Source organism: Triturus cristatus, chromosome 9, assembly GCF_964204655.1.
Source record: "Triturus cristatus chromosome 9, aTriCri1.1, whole genome shotgun sequence".
In the NCBI taxonomy this organism is placed as follows: Eukaryota; Metazoa; Chordata; class Amphibia; order Caudata; family Salamandridae; genus Triturus; species Triturus cristatus.
This window is the reverse complement of record NC_140592.1, coordinates 93425715-93441196: the sequence shown is the minus strand read 5'-3', so window position 1 is coordinate 93441196 and position 15482 is coordinate 93425715. Positions and strand designations below refer to the sequence as shown.

Genomic DNA, 15482 nt, shown 5'->3' with positions numbered 1-15482 from the left:
GTAGTAGCGCGTGCTGACGTGCAATGGATAACCCCTCGCAAAGGTTGACTGGCCACCTATCTGTTGTTCAATTATGTATCAGGGTGTTAAATTGGTACTAATGCCGCGAAATCGTTGTCTAGACATTGTTAAAATGTGTAAAAATATCAGAATAATGAAGTACTGCGAAAAATAAATGTGCCACATTAAGCTGCATTATTTTCCTTTTCTTGCCGCCTAATTTAGTTCACCTTGCCGCATAATGTGGTCCTCCCTGCTGCATCATTCCAGTGGCCCTGGTATAGCCCTTAAATTAGTCTATCGAGCTATTTTAGACAAAATATATTGTGTTGAATTTCAATATATTTATCATGATTATTTTCATAGTGAAAATCATACACCAAATTAGCTGTAAGTACTCAAATAGTTAATGCTATTATGAGGGGTCTGACTGTTGCCCATTCCATCAACAATGGAAGAATGAAAAGCAGAGCCAGCCTCGTTGGAATTCAAAGTTTAGCTCACCGACCTATGCAGCCTGCCTGCAGAGGCTGGAACAGAACGTAAACACTACTAGGTGAGCTCTGCTCACATTTTGTAGTTTTTTTTAGGTGTGGCTACACACAGGATTAATATATATGACCTCATGTAATCAGTTCTCCAAAACGTGCAATAGGAAGCAGTAAAGATAAAGAGTGGGCGTTTGGTCAGCTCGCTTCAGACATCATCTTTCAGGTGTTTTTCATGGTTTTCCATTGCGTGGATGGGGAGTCCACCAAAGCCGTTTTTATGCCTACATTGTCCAGCTCATGTCCCCGTTAGATTTTTAGGTCTCGCCTGACCCAGCGCATGCGCTGGTCTGGCGAGACTTATTGAGAGGGCTCCAAAAAGTGCTACCAGTCCAGCCTAGAGCTACAGTGCATGGTTTACCGCGATTACTTTCACTTTCACGGCCGCTTTGATGTTTGATCGCGATCACTTTCACTTTTGCGGCCGCATGGCCGCTTGGCACAGCCAATATGTCTCGCTTTTGGGACCTCAAAAGTATTTAGTTATGCAACTGTTGCATGGCTAAATACTTCTAAGGTCCCAAAGGCGAGACCTATTGGCTATGACAATGCTTGTTGTGATTGGGCTCAAGTAGTCCTTTTGTTAAAGTGCAGATGCAGTGTGCCAGTGTAGCTTGTAATTAAATCCAGCATGCAAGCTTTGATGTGTTCACCTTGCTGATCTGATGACATTTGAATTACTGATTTATGGCATTTTTTGTTTAGGAAGTGCTGCAGCTTGTTTGCCTTAGCCTGTCATAAAGGAGCATTGTTATTGCCGATCCTCCCTTGCATATTCATTTGTTATTCCCTACTGTCATAATAACATATTGTTTGATTTAGAGCTTTTTTTTTTTTTGCTCACAAAGTAAAGGTAAAGAGGTGTTCACAGAGAGACTTCTTAAAGATCCAACAAATGTACTGGCCCTAAAGTTATCTATTGTGTAATTGTTTGCTGTGTATGTCATCTAACGTCATCACATACAACAGCCTTCATCTTCGGACTTCTTTTCATAGCACTCTTCATGAGGGCACAGCTTAAAACGGCCAACTAAGGGGCGTATTATCAAGCCAGGCGATAAATGATAATATGCTCTATGGACTTCCAATTGAAGCCCATGTTAAATGTGAAGGACGTCTAGCATGGGCTTCAATTGGAATTCCATAGAGCATATTATCAAGCCCATTATCACCGCTTTAGCGGCAGTTTTCTGCCACTATAGCGGCGATAATTTTATCGCCTGGCTTGATAATATGCCCCAAAGTCTCTTCGGCAAAGGGTCTTTTTATATTGCTTCAAACTAATATTTTGTTTCAATATGGTATTTTTGTTTTAGGATGTTTGTGTGCAACAGATAAAGTCACCAAGCCTTTACCCCATACTGCCCCCTAAAAAAATGCGAAACCTATTGATTTTGCCAATGCATGTTATTCCTTGCCTTGTCCATGGCAACTCAACATCAGCAAGTAGGCTGTTGAGGGGCTAAAATGAAATAAAATGGTAACCATGTGAAGTCATTGGGTACCAAAATGTGTATGATGTCTTTTCCGCTACCCCTAGCATTACTGTGTGTTAATGTCTGAAGGTATCACTACTTGCATAGCTCTATGTATTACAGCACAGCCAAGTACAAAGTTCCTCTTTATATAGTTACTTGTGCATTGTAATAAAGCAAGCATGTTCATGGACATCCCAGATAAGGGCTTCCATCCATGCTTGTGAGCTGAGAGGAGATTCACAGAGACACATACTAGAGACTGATGGTCATTTTGGAGAGGTCTCAGTCACTGATAGATGTGAAAGGAGCAGAGCGAAGAGTAATAAAACTCAAAGCCTTCCCAGTAATAGTGAAACATAACAGATTTGTAAAAAAAAAAAAAAGAGCTATTTGTATTTATAAGCAGCTCTTGCCGGCCCAATCTCCTTTGCGATGGCAAAATAGGGATGTGAGGTTTTTTTTTCTCACCTGCAAGTTTTTGAAAAGTTCCTGATTTCCCACCTGTTTCTGAGTTTTCCAGGCTACCCACCATTCCCCTGACTTTGCAATTTTTTATTTTCTCTGCATAGAGAGAAAATGTTCATGTGACAGAGACCATCTAACCCAAACAACATAGTTTCATGCTGGAAAACGTAAGAAGAATTTTTGGTAAGTGGGTATTTCTGAGGAAATGCTGCTTTTGCAAAGTATGTTTTTGCAGAGCCATTTTGTTTAGGGTTAAACGAGAAGATACATAAAATAATAATTTAAAAAGTTACGTTTTTCACATAGATTTCCGAAGCTAATTGTTTTTGCAAAATAATCTTTCCCAAGTTTGGGACAAAATCTTTGCAGTTCACACCCCTTCTAAAACATTGAATGTGGGGTCCACGAGCCGAGGGAGATGTCAGGACAAAAAGAAGGCGAGGGGTCCTATCCTTATCTGTTTTAAATCAATTACAGTCCGTACATTTCACAATTTTAAATTTGAGATCGAGTCTAAGGAATATTTCTACTTTTGAAACTGAATTATTACAGATTTACTGATTGATTACAATTGTTAAAAGCATTTGTAAGTCAGTTTGAACCAATTGGGGTGAGGCACGGGGGAGCCTAGAGATATGGTGGTTAAAGGGGTGGACGCTGATGAATGTCCTGATTGGCTTGTATTGGCCTGTATTGTATTGCAGCTTTTTTGTAGCGCTTAAAAGCCCTATGAGAGGCGCTGAGGCGCTTGCCTACATGGGCAGTAGTATATTACCTTCTGCAAAGTGCTGCATGCTGTGCCTGGCCCTGTAGGAAATACCTGCATCTACCCACTTAGGAAGTCTTGGAAAAACTCAATGTATCACCGGAAGCACTTCATTTAGCTAAAACTCCAAAATAGACCCGAGGTGCAAACCTCACACTGCATTTCTGACTTCAGTAACATTGACGTTCTGCGCTGTTGACTGAATATACAAGTCCGACTGGTGTTTAACGAGGGGTCTGTGCAAAGCTGCAGACACAGAGGCCTGAACTTGGAAAGGTTACCCCTGACGCTTGTTTGTGTAATTCACACAAATGGCTCTTTTTAGCAGCGGAGGAAAGTTGTTAATCACATGACAAAAGGTCTACTTAGACTGGGTACATCACTGTGTCCCTCGGGGACTCTTGAAAAAAAAAAACTTGCCCCGTAACATTTTATGTAGGTTTGTTTTCTGCTGAGTACAGTTCAGGCGTCGTTCAGACATGATTGAATGAGATAAGCACAGACGTTTCCCAAAAAAATCCGTCTTCTGCAGGAGCTGAAATAAAGCAGCCCAGTGTTCAGGCAGCGGGGTACAGGGCTTTGCAACAGAATCAGCCATTCTGCGAGGCCCCGCCCACTGCCCCACAGCCAGCTGCCCCGGCCACCTTGTTTGCTGTCACTCTTGGCTGAGGCCTGGTCAGACTCAAGGTACCTGCTGTCCAGGCCTCTTGAACTCTGCAATTACACCCTTGAGGAGCTGGCGGGGTGCCTGCCCGGCCCGTGTAAATATTTGCAGATTACAGTCGCATAACACGGCGGGCGGATTGCACTGGTAGTTGCTTTCACAGTTCAGTGTTGGAGGCCAGCAGCACACTGAGGTGTTGTGCGGTTGGCTCCTGGCCTTGCCAATCACCTCAGGGGGTACTGGCTTGCAAAGCAGCTCTGCCCCCAGCAAAAAGAAGGGGAGTTAAATAGCAGATTTAGGGTTGGCTAACATAAATTGAGTTGGGTGTGCGAAGTTTGCAAAATCTGCCATTACGTCGTTACGCGAAAATCAACAAAATAGTACGAAATTTCACAAAATTGGGAACCGGTATTTAGTGATAAACTGTAATGCAAAATGTAACCTAAAAAAAAGTGCAAAAAGTACAAGTGTCTGCGAGAAACAGCTGCTCCCATTCTAGGCATTTGCCCTGTTCCTGTGGGACTGCGCTAACAACTAAAAACTAAAAAAATGCTACATCGTGTAATGGGATACATTTGGAAAAATCTTCTAACAAGCGTAGCAGGCGTAACGGAAATTGCGTCTGAGCATAAAACATTTTGCTCTATGGTTCAAACTATCTATATCTGCACACCGTGGGCAAGGGTTTTCTTGGGCCTCCTGTGTGCTACGCAGGGCCTTAAGTGGACCGGGTCCTGCCGGTGCTGAGCACCGGCAGTTGTAAAGAGCAGGTGCTGAGACTGAGGGGTCTCTATCAGGCTTTCCATTTTGACCTCACCCTCAGGTGACAAAAATCTTAACTGAGCAGCAGAACCACCCTTCACTGCCTGTGATGTAACTTCGAAGGGACTCGTTACAGTTCTTTCACAGTCTCAACATTTCAAAACTAAAGCATTCAATATAATTTACAGCGAAGCCATAGTTGATGCTTATTTGTCGTATGCAACTAACAACCATTGACAAAGCCAATAGTCCTGGCTTGTTGTAGGCATGGGCGTAGGAAGTGTGGGGGACGCGGGGATATATCCCCCCCAGATTTTGGAGTGGGGGGGACACGGGGGACAAGGGTGGGGGGGACGAGGGGATAAAGGAATTTCCCCTCTCCCTGCTGTTATCGCAGGGCCATTAGCACCCGAAAGCGCTACCTAATGGCCCTGCACTTGACCTGCCTGGAGTCAGAGGCCACCCGCCCTCTGCCTTTTGTTATGCTGCAGGAAAGCTCAGCCGTTCTGGGAAGGGCAGAGAACGGAGAAAAAATAAACGCTGTCTCTTTTCCTTCATGGCAAGGACCGTGTCCACTACTCCTGATCTGCCTCTGGCGGCTGCCCTCCTCTCTTTATTCCTCCATCTCTTTCTGTCTCTGTCTCGCTCCTGCTTGCGTGCTGATTTCAAGAGGCAGCTCTTAAGGTACTCTCTCTTGCCTCTCCTTTTCTTTATTTGTTCCCCTGTGAAATTGATCCAAAAAAGGCTGAACACTTTGGCTGTAAATGTCCTCATTTTCTGACCGTTTTCTATTGAAAAGAAAAACCTCGGAATGGAGAGAAAAAATAGTTAAATACCTAAATAAAGCAATACAGAGTGGACAGCAGACAGGCCAGACTGTTATTTACACCCACACACATTAGCGCCACTTTACAGAGTTTGCCAGTGAAAGCGCTACTTTCTTTTTATCTTCTTTCTTTGAACAACATTGTTTTCCCAGGGTGGGTAAGTGCGCCATTCCTAAAGGGACTGCAATACCTGGTTGATGGGTAGAGTGGAAACGTTTAATATGATCGTTTTCAACTTTTTAATTATTTTAGCTTATAAAATGCGGCTCTGTGTTTGGGGATGTGGTCTTTTTTAAAGCAAACTGCATACATTTTGAAAGGATATAAGCAATGGACATTGAAAGGGGTCCCTTCCTGGTCCTGTAGCCATGTCTTGAACTTTTCAGGCAAAATCACTTACTGATTTCTGAATAATGAGTTTAAAACCGTTAAGGTAACCATGTTTTTTTCTGATTACAGTTCACATGCTTTGCTTATTCTTGCATTCCCTATGAGTGTTTGCTTTTTCCAGGGTGTTATTCATTTTTTTCAGGCAGCATTTTACTATTGTCTAGTGCATAATTTGAATTTAGTCGCAGCACAATTGAGTTGTGCTGAAGGCAGTGCGAGTTTCTCTCAGTGGGGCAGTATGGTGTTCAGTGTGGGAGAGAATGTGGCACTCTGGCCAGAGCTGCTGAATTTAGAACTGGAGAACCATGTTCAGACCTTCATGACCAGTTCACCATACCACACTCCTGACAGAGCTTATTCCGATGCTACACCTTAGAAGGCCCGATAGACCTTAGAAGCCCAGGTGTCTTAGCACCCGCAGGTGGACCTGTCCACCACAATCCATACTGCAGTTCACTTCCAGTCTTACGGGCAGGCATATGAAGAAGCACATCCTAGATCGACAGTGAATCTGTCACTAAGGTCACAAGACCCTTGAGGCCAGTCCACCTCACCCATCGGTACCTCCATTGGCCTTTTTCCAGCACTAGCAGTGCAACTTGCCAGGGGTTGGCAATGTAGGATTTGCATGCACACCAAACTTAGGGGGTGATTATAATGGCAGTGGGACCGCCACGTCACCCCGTCGGTGGCGGTCCCACCGCCATTGGTGACTGCATCACAGCCCCCATATTACAATGGCAGGTGGTTACCTGGCGGTCGGAAAGACCAACCACCACGCACCCGACGGGCTTCTTGAGCCCGCCGGTGTGGTGGAGGGGCTCGTGGTTCCTACAATGCTGGTGGTGCCTACCATGCACCGCAGCAGGGATTACGATGTCCCTTACCCGCCAGCTTATCAATGGCGGTTCACCTGCCATGGAAATGCTGGCGAAAGGGACATTGGGGGCCTGTAGCAGGCCCCTTACCCCTCGCCCCCAGACATGGGTCCTGGGGGTCATCTATGATGCCCCACAACATATCACTGCACCATGTGCCAGGCACTGATATATTTAACATGTTCCTTTTTTTTTTACTTTGCGGCGGATGATGCAGCCAGCAGCACCTGCTGCAATGGAAAAGATAGGCACTGCGAACACCGTAGTGGCAGTCGCATTGTAATGCCTATCGTGGGGCCTCCACCTTGAAGACCCATTCCCCGATTCGATGGCGGTGGTACTAAAGTCCGCCTGCCATCGTAGTCAGCCCCTACGTTTGCATTTTATGAATATGATTCAGTGGGAAATAAATTGATGTTTGCAATTTAATTGACTTTGGTTGGCCTCTTATCTATGAGATTTCCCTGTTGAATGTGTCTTTACATTATACATTTTTGGTTGTATGAATTGATTGCATACTACACTCTCCTACAGGTATTCATTTGAGTGTCATTAGGAGTGTCTGGGACCAATTGTTTTCTTAGGAATTGTTTTCTTTACTAACCTTTGCAAACTTCACAGCAACACAAGTCACATTTCTTTTAGTAATTTGGGATCCGTTTGAGCTACAAAATTGTTTTGGAGGAAATCGTTAGATTATGCAGCAGATGATGTATTATGTGGCAAATATGATACAGCCACAGTTAAGTGGAAAACATTTTTCCACCTAATTTTGCCCCAAAATTGTAATTGATCAATTTGTAAGTTCCCCAAACCCAAAAGTCGAGTTTGGGCACAATTTGCATTTTTAAAGCAGCCCTATAACATAGGGCTACTTTTAAACTGACCTCAGACTTCAGCAGTGCACACATGCAAGCGCAGAAAGGGCTGCTGGCCTCTAAACTGCCATGCCTTATTATATTCTAGGGACTTAAAAGTAGTTCTAACCCCCCTGCCCTATTATGTACTAGGGCCTTATAGGAGAGGTCATGCCAATCATAGGGGTACCCTAACCCATAGTGCACCCTAGTGTATGTTGGTGTTTTCACTGTATTTTTAAGTGCCTCTTTCAGAATAGCACTGGCTGTTTAGGCAGAGGCCAGGGTCTGTCAGTCAGGTACCACCAGTACCAGTCAGCAAAAAGTTGGGGAGTGCCTAGGGCGGCTTTGCAACACTAGAGAAACACAAACTCAGAATGTAAAACATAACACCATGGTTGGGGGGTTCTCTTCAATAATCAGAATTGATTTCTATCCTAATGAACCCATTTTCCAAGATTAGGATAGGGAAAGACTGGGGAAAAATCATAACGTTCTAATCTATACATTGATGTTTTTATGTAGCTCTTGATGACGGTTAATAGCTCACTGTTCAATGTTAGGATTTTAACTTATAAACTTCAAATACCAAAAGAATATCTCAGACAAAAGCAGTAACTCACTGACCTTTTGAATTAAAACTTTCACTAGACAAGCCTTCGATCTCTCTCAAAAAAAGAACATTAATCACCAAAGTTATCTTCACATTTTTATTGTTGCCTGAAAATTGCTGGAGACCAGGAATGCAGCAGCAGGTACTTTTCAAACCATAATGCACTTGCAAACACGACGCCCCCACCCTAAGTCAGCGGCCTTTGTTTGCTTTGTGCATTAAGATGCAAGATTCATATATATGTTTTTTTTAAACATTTGGTCTCATTACTATATGAATGTAAATAACAATAAAGCATACATGCAAACTGTGACTACATGCCTGCTTTTCTCAATATTTCACTTCGAAAGTATGCAATTGTATTTGTTTAACGGGCGGTGATTTGTATAGGGTCACTGGAAAGTGCACAAGGTTGTCCCTGTTCCCCACAGAATTTTAGTGTCTCCTACGCCCCTGAAGTTGTAGGTATAATGTTACATGTTATGTTATATATCTGAATGCAATGAAAGAAGCAGCAAAATACCAGTCGGGCGGCACAGTATGCTCAGCACAGATTTTTAGTTTGCGTGTTTTTAAGCCACACCCTTAATTGCTAAGTATATACAATGGGACTTAACTCTCCGTTTTCATCACTGCTCCAGCCAGTATGACGCGGGATTGTGCAAACTGTCGAAAGGGTGAGACTTTGACAGCAACACAAGGCTTGCCAATTTCTGATAAGACTCCAAAAAATGTACAGTGCCATAGTACATTTTCAGTGCCCAGTTTAAAAAACATAAAAGAAATCTGGCACCCATACAATCTGTAATATGGTGCAAAATGCTATTGCACCTCGCTGCAAAGCAGCTGCCCTATGCAGTTGATATAATTCAATTAACCTCTTGGACTGACACTTTTTCAGCATTTTATCTTCCCTTTTACATGCCCTTTCCTCACCCTCCTCACCGAATTCTTTACAACCTGCTATAAACCACAACACTTTGCAAACACGTGTTAGCACAGGGATCGGAATTTAGCCCTTAACTCGAAAAAGGTCCATAAAAAGATATTCTCGTGTTACATAATGCTGAAGTCAAAAGAGAAATGAAAAAATACATAAATATATTCTAAAACTGTTTTCTGTGTGCCCCCTGGCTGTGTGCAGAAATCAAGACATTACACAACCCTTGTGGCTTTGTTAGAATCTGTACCATCAAGCACAAACATGTGGTGGAAAAGCTGCATCTAAACCACGGGAGGCATCACGTGACAACATCTGCATAATTGTTTATTATGGCTGTGTTATTACTTAAGAGCCAACCTCATGATGATAATCCGTTCATCTCTGCCGCCAAAGGGGAGCCTGGCCTGAAAGTCACTGCGCAGACAGCAGACCCTGCCACGGACTGCGCTGTCTGCTGTTATGGACACCTAAGGAAGCGAGGTTTTACAAAGGTGTGGTCCTATACATAACCACACTGCTCCTCTTCTTTAAAACATCGAGGCCACAAATCATAGGATTGAACTTTTAACTCTAAGTATATTACTTAAACATAGAGCACTCTAAGCAGGGTGTCTGTGTGAGCTTTGGTGCCCGATGATGTAGGGGGGATCAGACAACAGAAAAGCGTCAACCAACTGTCTATGTTGAATGTGGGCCTGGGCAGTGCACTCCGCTCCGTTTGCAAAGTTTGCGGAGTTCGCCACACTCTGCGGAGCATGCGGAGTTCCAAAAAACTCAGCTCCACAAAGTGGAGCAAAGTTTTTTCCTCGCTCGCCAACTTAATGTTAGCGAATGAGGAAAATCCAACGCTTGGCCACCTCCCAGCGAGATTTGTCAACGCGAGCGGTCGCAGATGGTCACAACCGCTCGCATCGAGAAACCATCCGTACGCGTTGAGGAAGCTGCTGCTCGAGTAGAACATCTACTTGAGTGGCAGAAAGATGCAGTGCCCGCTTGCGCTGTGCATGGTTCCGTTCGCCCTGATGTTCCAGCGCGGGACAAACACCGGGCGCTACCTAACACACTCCGCCACTTGCGGAGCTCTGTGTAGTGCAGTGGAGTTTTTTTTATCAAACTCTGTCCAGGCCTAGTTGAATGGACACAGACCATAAGGAAACAAGCACTGGTAAACACAGCAGGTCTGGACTTGGCAAGTGGCAAGTGTGCCTTTTAAAAAACAAAATTGTGCAAAATATGCAATATGCAAAATATTTAGTCAAATATGAAAAACTTAAAAATTCAAGGGTGGCCCAGCAACACAAGTCAACCTGCTTTGGCACTAACGCGCACTCGTTTTGAAGCAGCAATAGACATGTGATCTGGAAAAATGATGGTACTTGCAGTGCAAGTCACCCAGTGGATAAAGTGAGCTGGCCCACGCTGTATACTCTGGTGGGGGAGGCAAAATGTGAATGACACTTGAACAGCCCAAGAGGGCTGATCAAAAGCCCCTCTACATGCGTATGTATGTATTTTGGTGTTTTTATGGGGGATGGTGTTTTGAAAACATGAGACACACAATTGATGGACGGAATGCAGGACAAATCAAAACATTCCTGAACCAGTTTTAGCTGTCCCTAGGCCAGAACAAAAAATCAGACAGTCACCTAATTTTTGTTGCCAGGAAAGAGAAACACATCTCTCACCAAGGCTCACTTTGCAGTAAAAGTTGCAGTTGACCCTTTCCTGATGACATTGAATGACAGGCTCGTGTATACTGAAAAGCGTGTGTCGCACGGATAATGAGGCAACACTACAAAGTGTTTTATGGGCTAGACAGAAACATTTACTTTCAGCCAGCAAAGGTTAGCTTCAACGAGTGAGACAAGATCCCATCCGACCTGTTTCATAATTCGTCTCACTTCTGTACTCTGAACACTTCGTAGCCGGTAAAACCACCTTTTGGTTACCTCATCCTGAGATAATCCTGATATTGATTTTTGATGATGACATGATTTGAGGGCCAGTGTTGATGCCAAGTTGAGATCAGTAAGGACGTGACTGAGGTACCCGCCAGATTCAATCAGACGCAGGGCAAATATCCAATGCTGACCAATGGGAAGCAATACGTGGCCAAACTTTTGTCAACTTTGATCTAGGATGCAGGGATCTTGTTCCTAAACTGTAAAACCTCACTAGAGGTCCCAGCCAGAAGGAGGATTCTGGGTCTGCGTAGGATGGTATCATACAAAGTGGCGAAAACAAAGTCGTCTCTTAAGTCTGCTTGCGGTAGCGCACTATGTAGACTCAGTATCAGATTCTCCGTTACAATTTATCACAATAGCACAAGACATTTCTAGTGTGGTCTTGAGTTATAGAAAATTAAAGAACTTGAATTCAACTTTTAAATATTGGGCTTTCTGGAGGTGATCTTTTGTTTAGTCGCGTGTGGGCAGATATTCAACCTATGCCGATCTGATCTTCCTACATTGCAAGGAATTTTTTCCAACAAACGCCTGTTGTTTTAGGATGATACAGTCTATTGGTATATCTTTTAGTCTATCTGCAAACATCAGACATAACTTCATTATGTCTAGACTGGATATAACACAGTTTCTGGACATCTCTCTAGTGCTTCACGAAGAATCCCCTGAGCGAGGAGGGATTGTCAATTGTTCGAGACTTCATTGCCGTACAACAAAATGTCATCCTGTGTTCATCTTTGCGTAACTGTAGGTTTTTCCCTATTACCCTGATGCGAGAGGAGTCTGGGATCTGTATGAGGGATACTTTGCAAGCTGTTTTTCAGACTCTGGAAAATGTGGAGGAGCACCCATAAAATCTGAAAATAATCAGATTTCTGTGAGGTGTGTAGTGAAGTTCTAAAGATGCGAATATAAGAATTTGTTCAGGAAAATCCTCTCCTTTGAGGGAATTTCTAATAATAGCGTAGACATGGAATTATGTACGTTCTTGTATTGCGTTGTATGCTGATGTAAAATGTTGATTGCTGTTTGTGTATTTTGATGTCATATGTGTTTCCATGTTTTACATATATGAATACTCAGATGGGGTCTCTGTCCATTGTCTATCTAGACGATAGTTAATTGCTGACCGTACCACAACTGATATTATTCTGAGGCGTGAGGTGCACTATTGCACGCAGCTTAAACATCTAAAAATGAATGTTTTACTTGCTCCAGCGACCAAGTAATCCATCTGGCAACTGCAAATGCAACAAGACACCCAGGAGCTTTACTTTTTGTGCAAGTTCAGCTTCATTGCCACAAACAGCCCTTATCATTCCATTCTTGATACATCCATTCCCCTAATTCCATCAAAACATGTTGTCAAATTTTGAAATTGGTAGGGGAATTAAACATCCTTAATCAGAAATTGAGTGTCATCTGTGTGGGATCAGGGACAGACTGGCCATGCTGTCAATTGCCATTTTCTCGGTGGGTTTCAGGTTAGAAAACTTCTTTCAGAGCTGGATGGCCGTCATTGACCCTATCATGAAAGCTCTGAGGCCCAGGTCTGATAGGGTCCTCCTGCACCATGGGGCTTGTTTATACATTTTTACTAGGGTTGTATTAATTCCAGTCTAATCCTGTGTTAGCTTTATTTTGAGCCCTCATTTCTGTATGAATCAACAGAGTGTGAATGTAGATACAGAGCAAGACATGTGAAAGAATCCTGGAGTCACGTCACACTGCAGCCTAGAGAGGGAAGTTCTGCACTCTTTTATGAGGTGTGGTGGATCACCCCCCAAGAAGCCACCATAAAAGCCCAGTTCAGAGCCTGTGTCCTCGACCTCTCAATGAAGCCTCTGCAGCATCAGGGCATGGTCTACAGTGCCAAACACTACAGAGAAACAGAATTCCTCCCCATATGATACAACACAAACAATCCTACCTTAAATATCCTTCCATCGCCTCCATGCCCTCTTCTTTACTCAGGGCATCCCATGCCCATTTACCAGCGACGACCCGTATAGGGCGTGTTACTGGGGTGGTGACGTGGGGCAGAGGAGGGGCAGGGTGGGGGGTTGCAAAATGCGGCATACGGCCGATTGCAGGCAAGTTACGAAAAAAATTAATAAAACGAATTTCGTTGCGCGCGCAGCATCGCCAAATGCGATGCAGCGCGTGCAACAAAATTTGTTTTCTTTATTTTTTTCGTAACTTACCTGCAATCGGCCGTATGCCGCATTTTGAAACCCCCCACCCTGCTCCTCCTCTGCCCCACGTCACCGCCCCGGTAACACTCCCTATACGGGCCGTCGCTGCCATTTACCAGCCCTAGTACTTCTTTCCTATCTAGTGCCTCATTGATTTGTGGCTAGATTCACTATAGATAAGCCTAGTGGTTAATTTGTGAAAAGGTATGTGCTGGGGCTCTCGTCCGGAGGCAGCTTGCAACAGCCCATTGCTTCTATTAGCGCTGCATATAACAGAACTAAGTACTAACCATGAAACCTGAAACCCTACAAGTGGGTAGATGATCTGGCATGAGGGCCGAGTCTTGGTGTAGACTCCACATCCTGTGATTCTGGGCAAATCACATGAGCTCCCAGTGCCTATAAAAAATCAAAGTGTCCTTAACTGGTGCTCATGAAAAGTGCTCCTATAACGTTGGGTCCAGTTAGTGCTATAAGCTCCGGTGTTGACAATTAAGTGCCAGTGCCGAGCACTGGAAACAACTGGCTCAAATTAAGCACTGCATATGTCACATTCAAACATAGATAACATGGAAAAAGGGATTGGATGAAAGTGACTATAATACTCAAAATATACAACTAAACGACAGAGGAAGGTGAGACATTTTGAAGACGGGAGGAGTTAACCTTCAGTAAGGTACACACAGGGATGTAGATAGATAAACAAACACCCACCTCTTAAATGCATGACATGAGGTTAGAATTCTCTTTGATTGGTTGACTTTGTGTCGTTTTCACACACACTGATGGAGAGAGGAAATCGAGGACCACAATTTTGCCTTGAATTAACTAACGTTGATAATTTATATAGGCTGTTTTAAAGATGCCTAGAGAATCAAATTTTTTTTTTGCAGAGTTTTATATAGCACGAACTTGAACCGAATCCAATCAGGTATCAGAGCGCTTTAGATCGTGCCAGTTACTTTACATGAGGACACACATTCATTTTTGTTAGACAGGGGAGATTAAGTGATTTGCCCAGAATCACAGTATGTTTAGCGTCGTTACCGAGCCTCAAACCCAGTTCCCCCAGGTCCGAGGTCTAGCGCCCTAACCGTTAGGCCAACTCCTCTCCCAATCAATTTAATGCCATTGGGGTTTGCAGAAGCAAACTGGATAGCTCTGTGGGCTGTGCACTTCTTTTTTATGTTTGAAAAGCTTTATTCAAGAAGGAATAAATACAAAGGTATCAGCCGCAATATAAGAAAGAAACAAATGGAATAAGTTACATTAAACAAGCTGATGTCATTAAAAGAAAAATAGAACAAAGCAATTTATAAGTTTTTAAGGAAAGATGGGACGGGAAAGGGGAAATGGATGATCAGGAAAATAAAGGGGAAAAGGGAAAGGCAAAAACATTATAGAATAAAAGATCCTAAAACCTTGCTATAAAGAAGGAATGAAAGCTGTAGGCGTTACAACAATCAAAATGTTACACAACAAACCCAATAGTGTCATAACCCAATCTGATATTTTAAAGTGGAAAGAGGAGGAGTAACCCCCTCAAGGTGGTTTAAAGTTTTCCGAAGTGATGGCGGGAACATTCCTTGGGGCCATCCGGTCTAGGTATGTGGTAAGAGGCAGCCAAAAAAGATCCCTGTTATGTGTAGGGTTACAGAGGGAAGCAAAGGCCGTATCTAGTCTGTGAAAGTGACACAAGGAATTCCACCAGTGACGGATGGAAAGGTTAGACAGGGTTTTCCAGTTAGAGGAAATGTGTTGAAAGGCGAGAGCGAGCATGAGGTCAAAAAGACCATGAGAGCATAGAGGGAGATTTAAAGAATCAGATAAACTGCCTAAAAAGAGAGTAGAAATTGAGTATGGAGAAGGGAGAGTGAAAATACGAGAGATATAGATCCAGACAGACTTCCAGAATTGGGAGACAGAAGAACATAAAAACAAGAGATGAAAAAGATTAGCATTGGGGGCAGAACATGTCCAACAGCTAGAATCAGAAGAGGAAGAAAAACGGGCTAGAGAGAGTGGGGAGAGATATAGTCTATGATATAAGTAGAATAAAGATTGAGTAAGAGAGGCCGAACGAGAGATTTTCAAAGATCTAGACCAAAGCTTGTCCCACAAGGCGACGGGCC

The 15482-nt window shown here is 43.5% G+C and overlaps 1 protein-coding gene across 1 annotated transcript in view; it reads left to right on the top strand.

Moving 5' to 3' along the window:
- Nucleotides 1-15482, top strand: part of LMCD1 (LIM and cysteine rich domains 1) — a 327439-nt gene that overhangs the window by 872 nt on the left and 311085 nt on the right. The gene's annotated exons all lie outside the window — the stretch shown is intronic.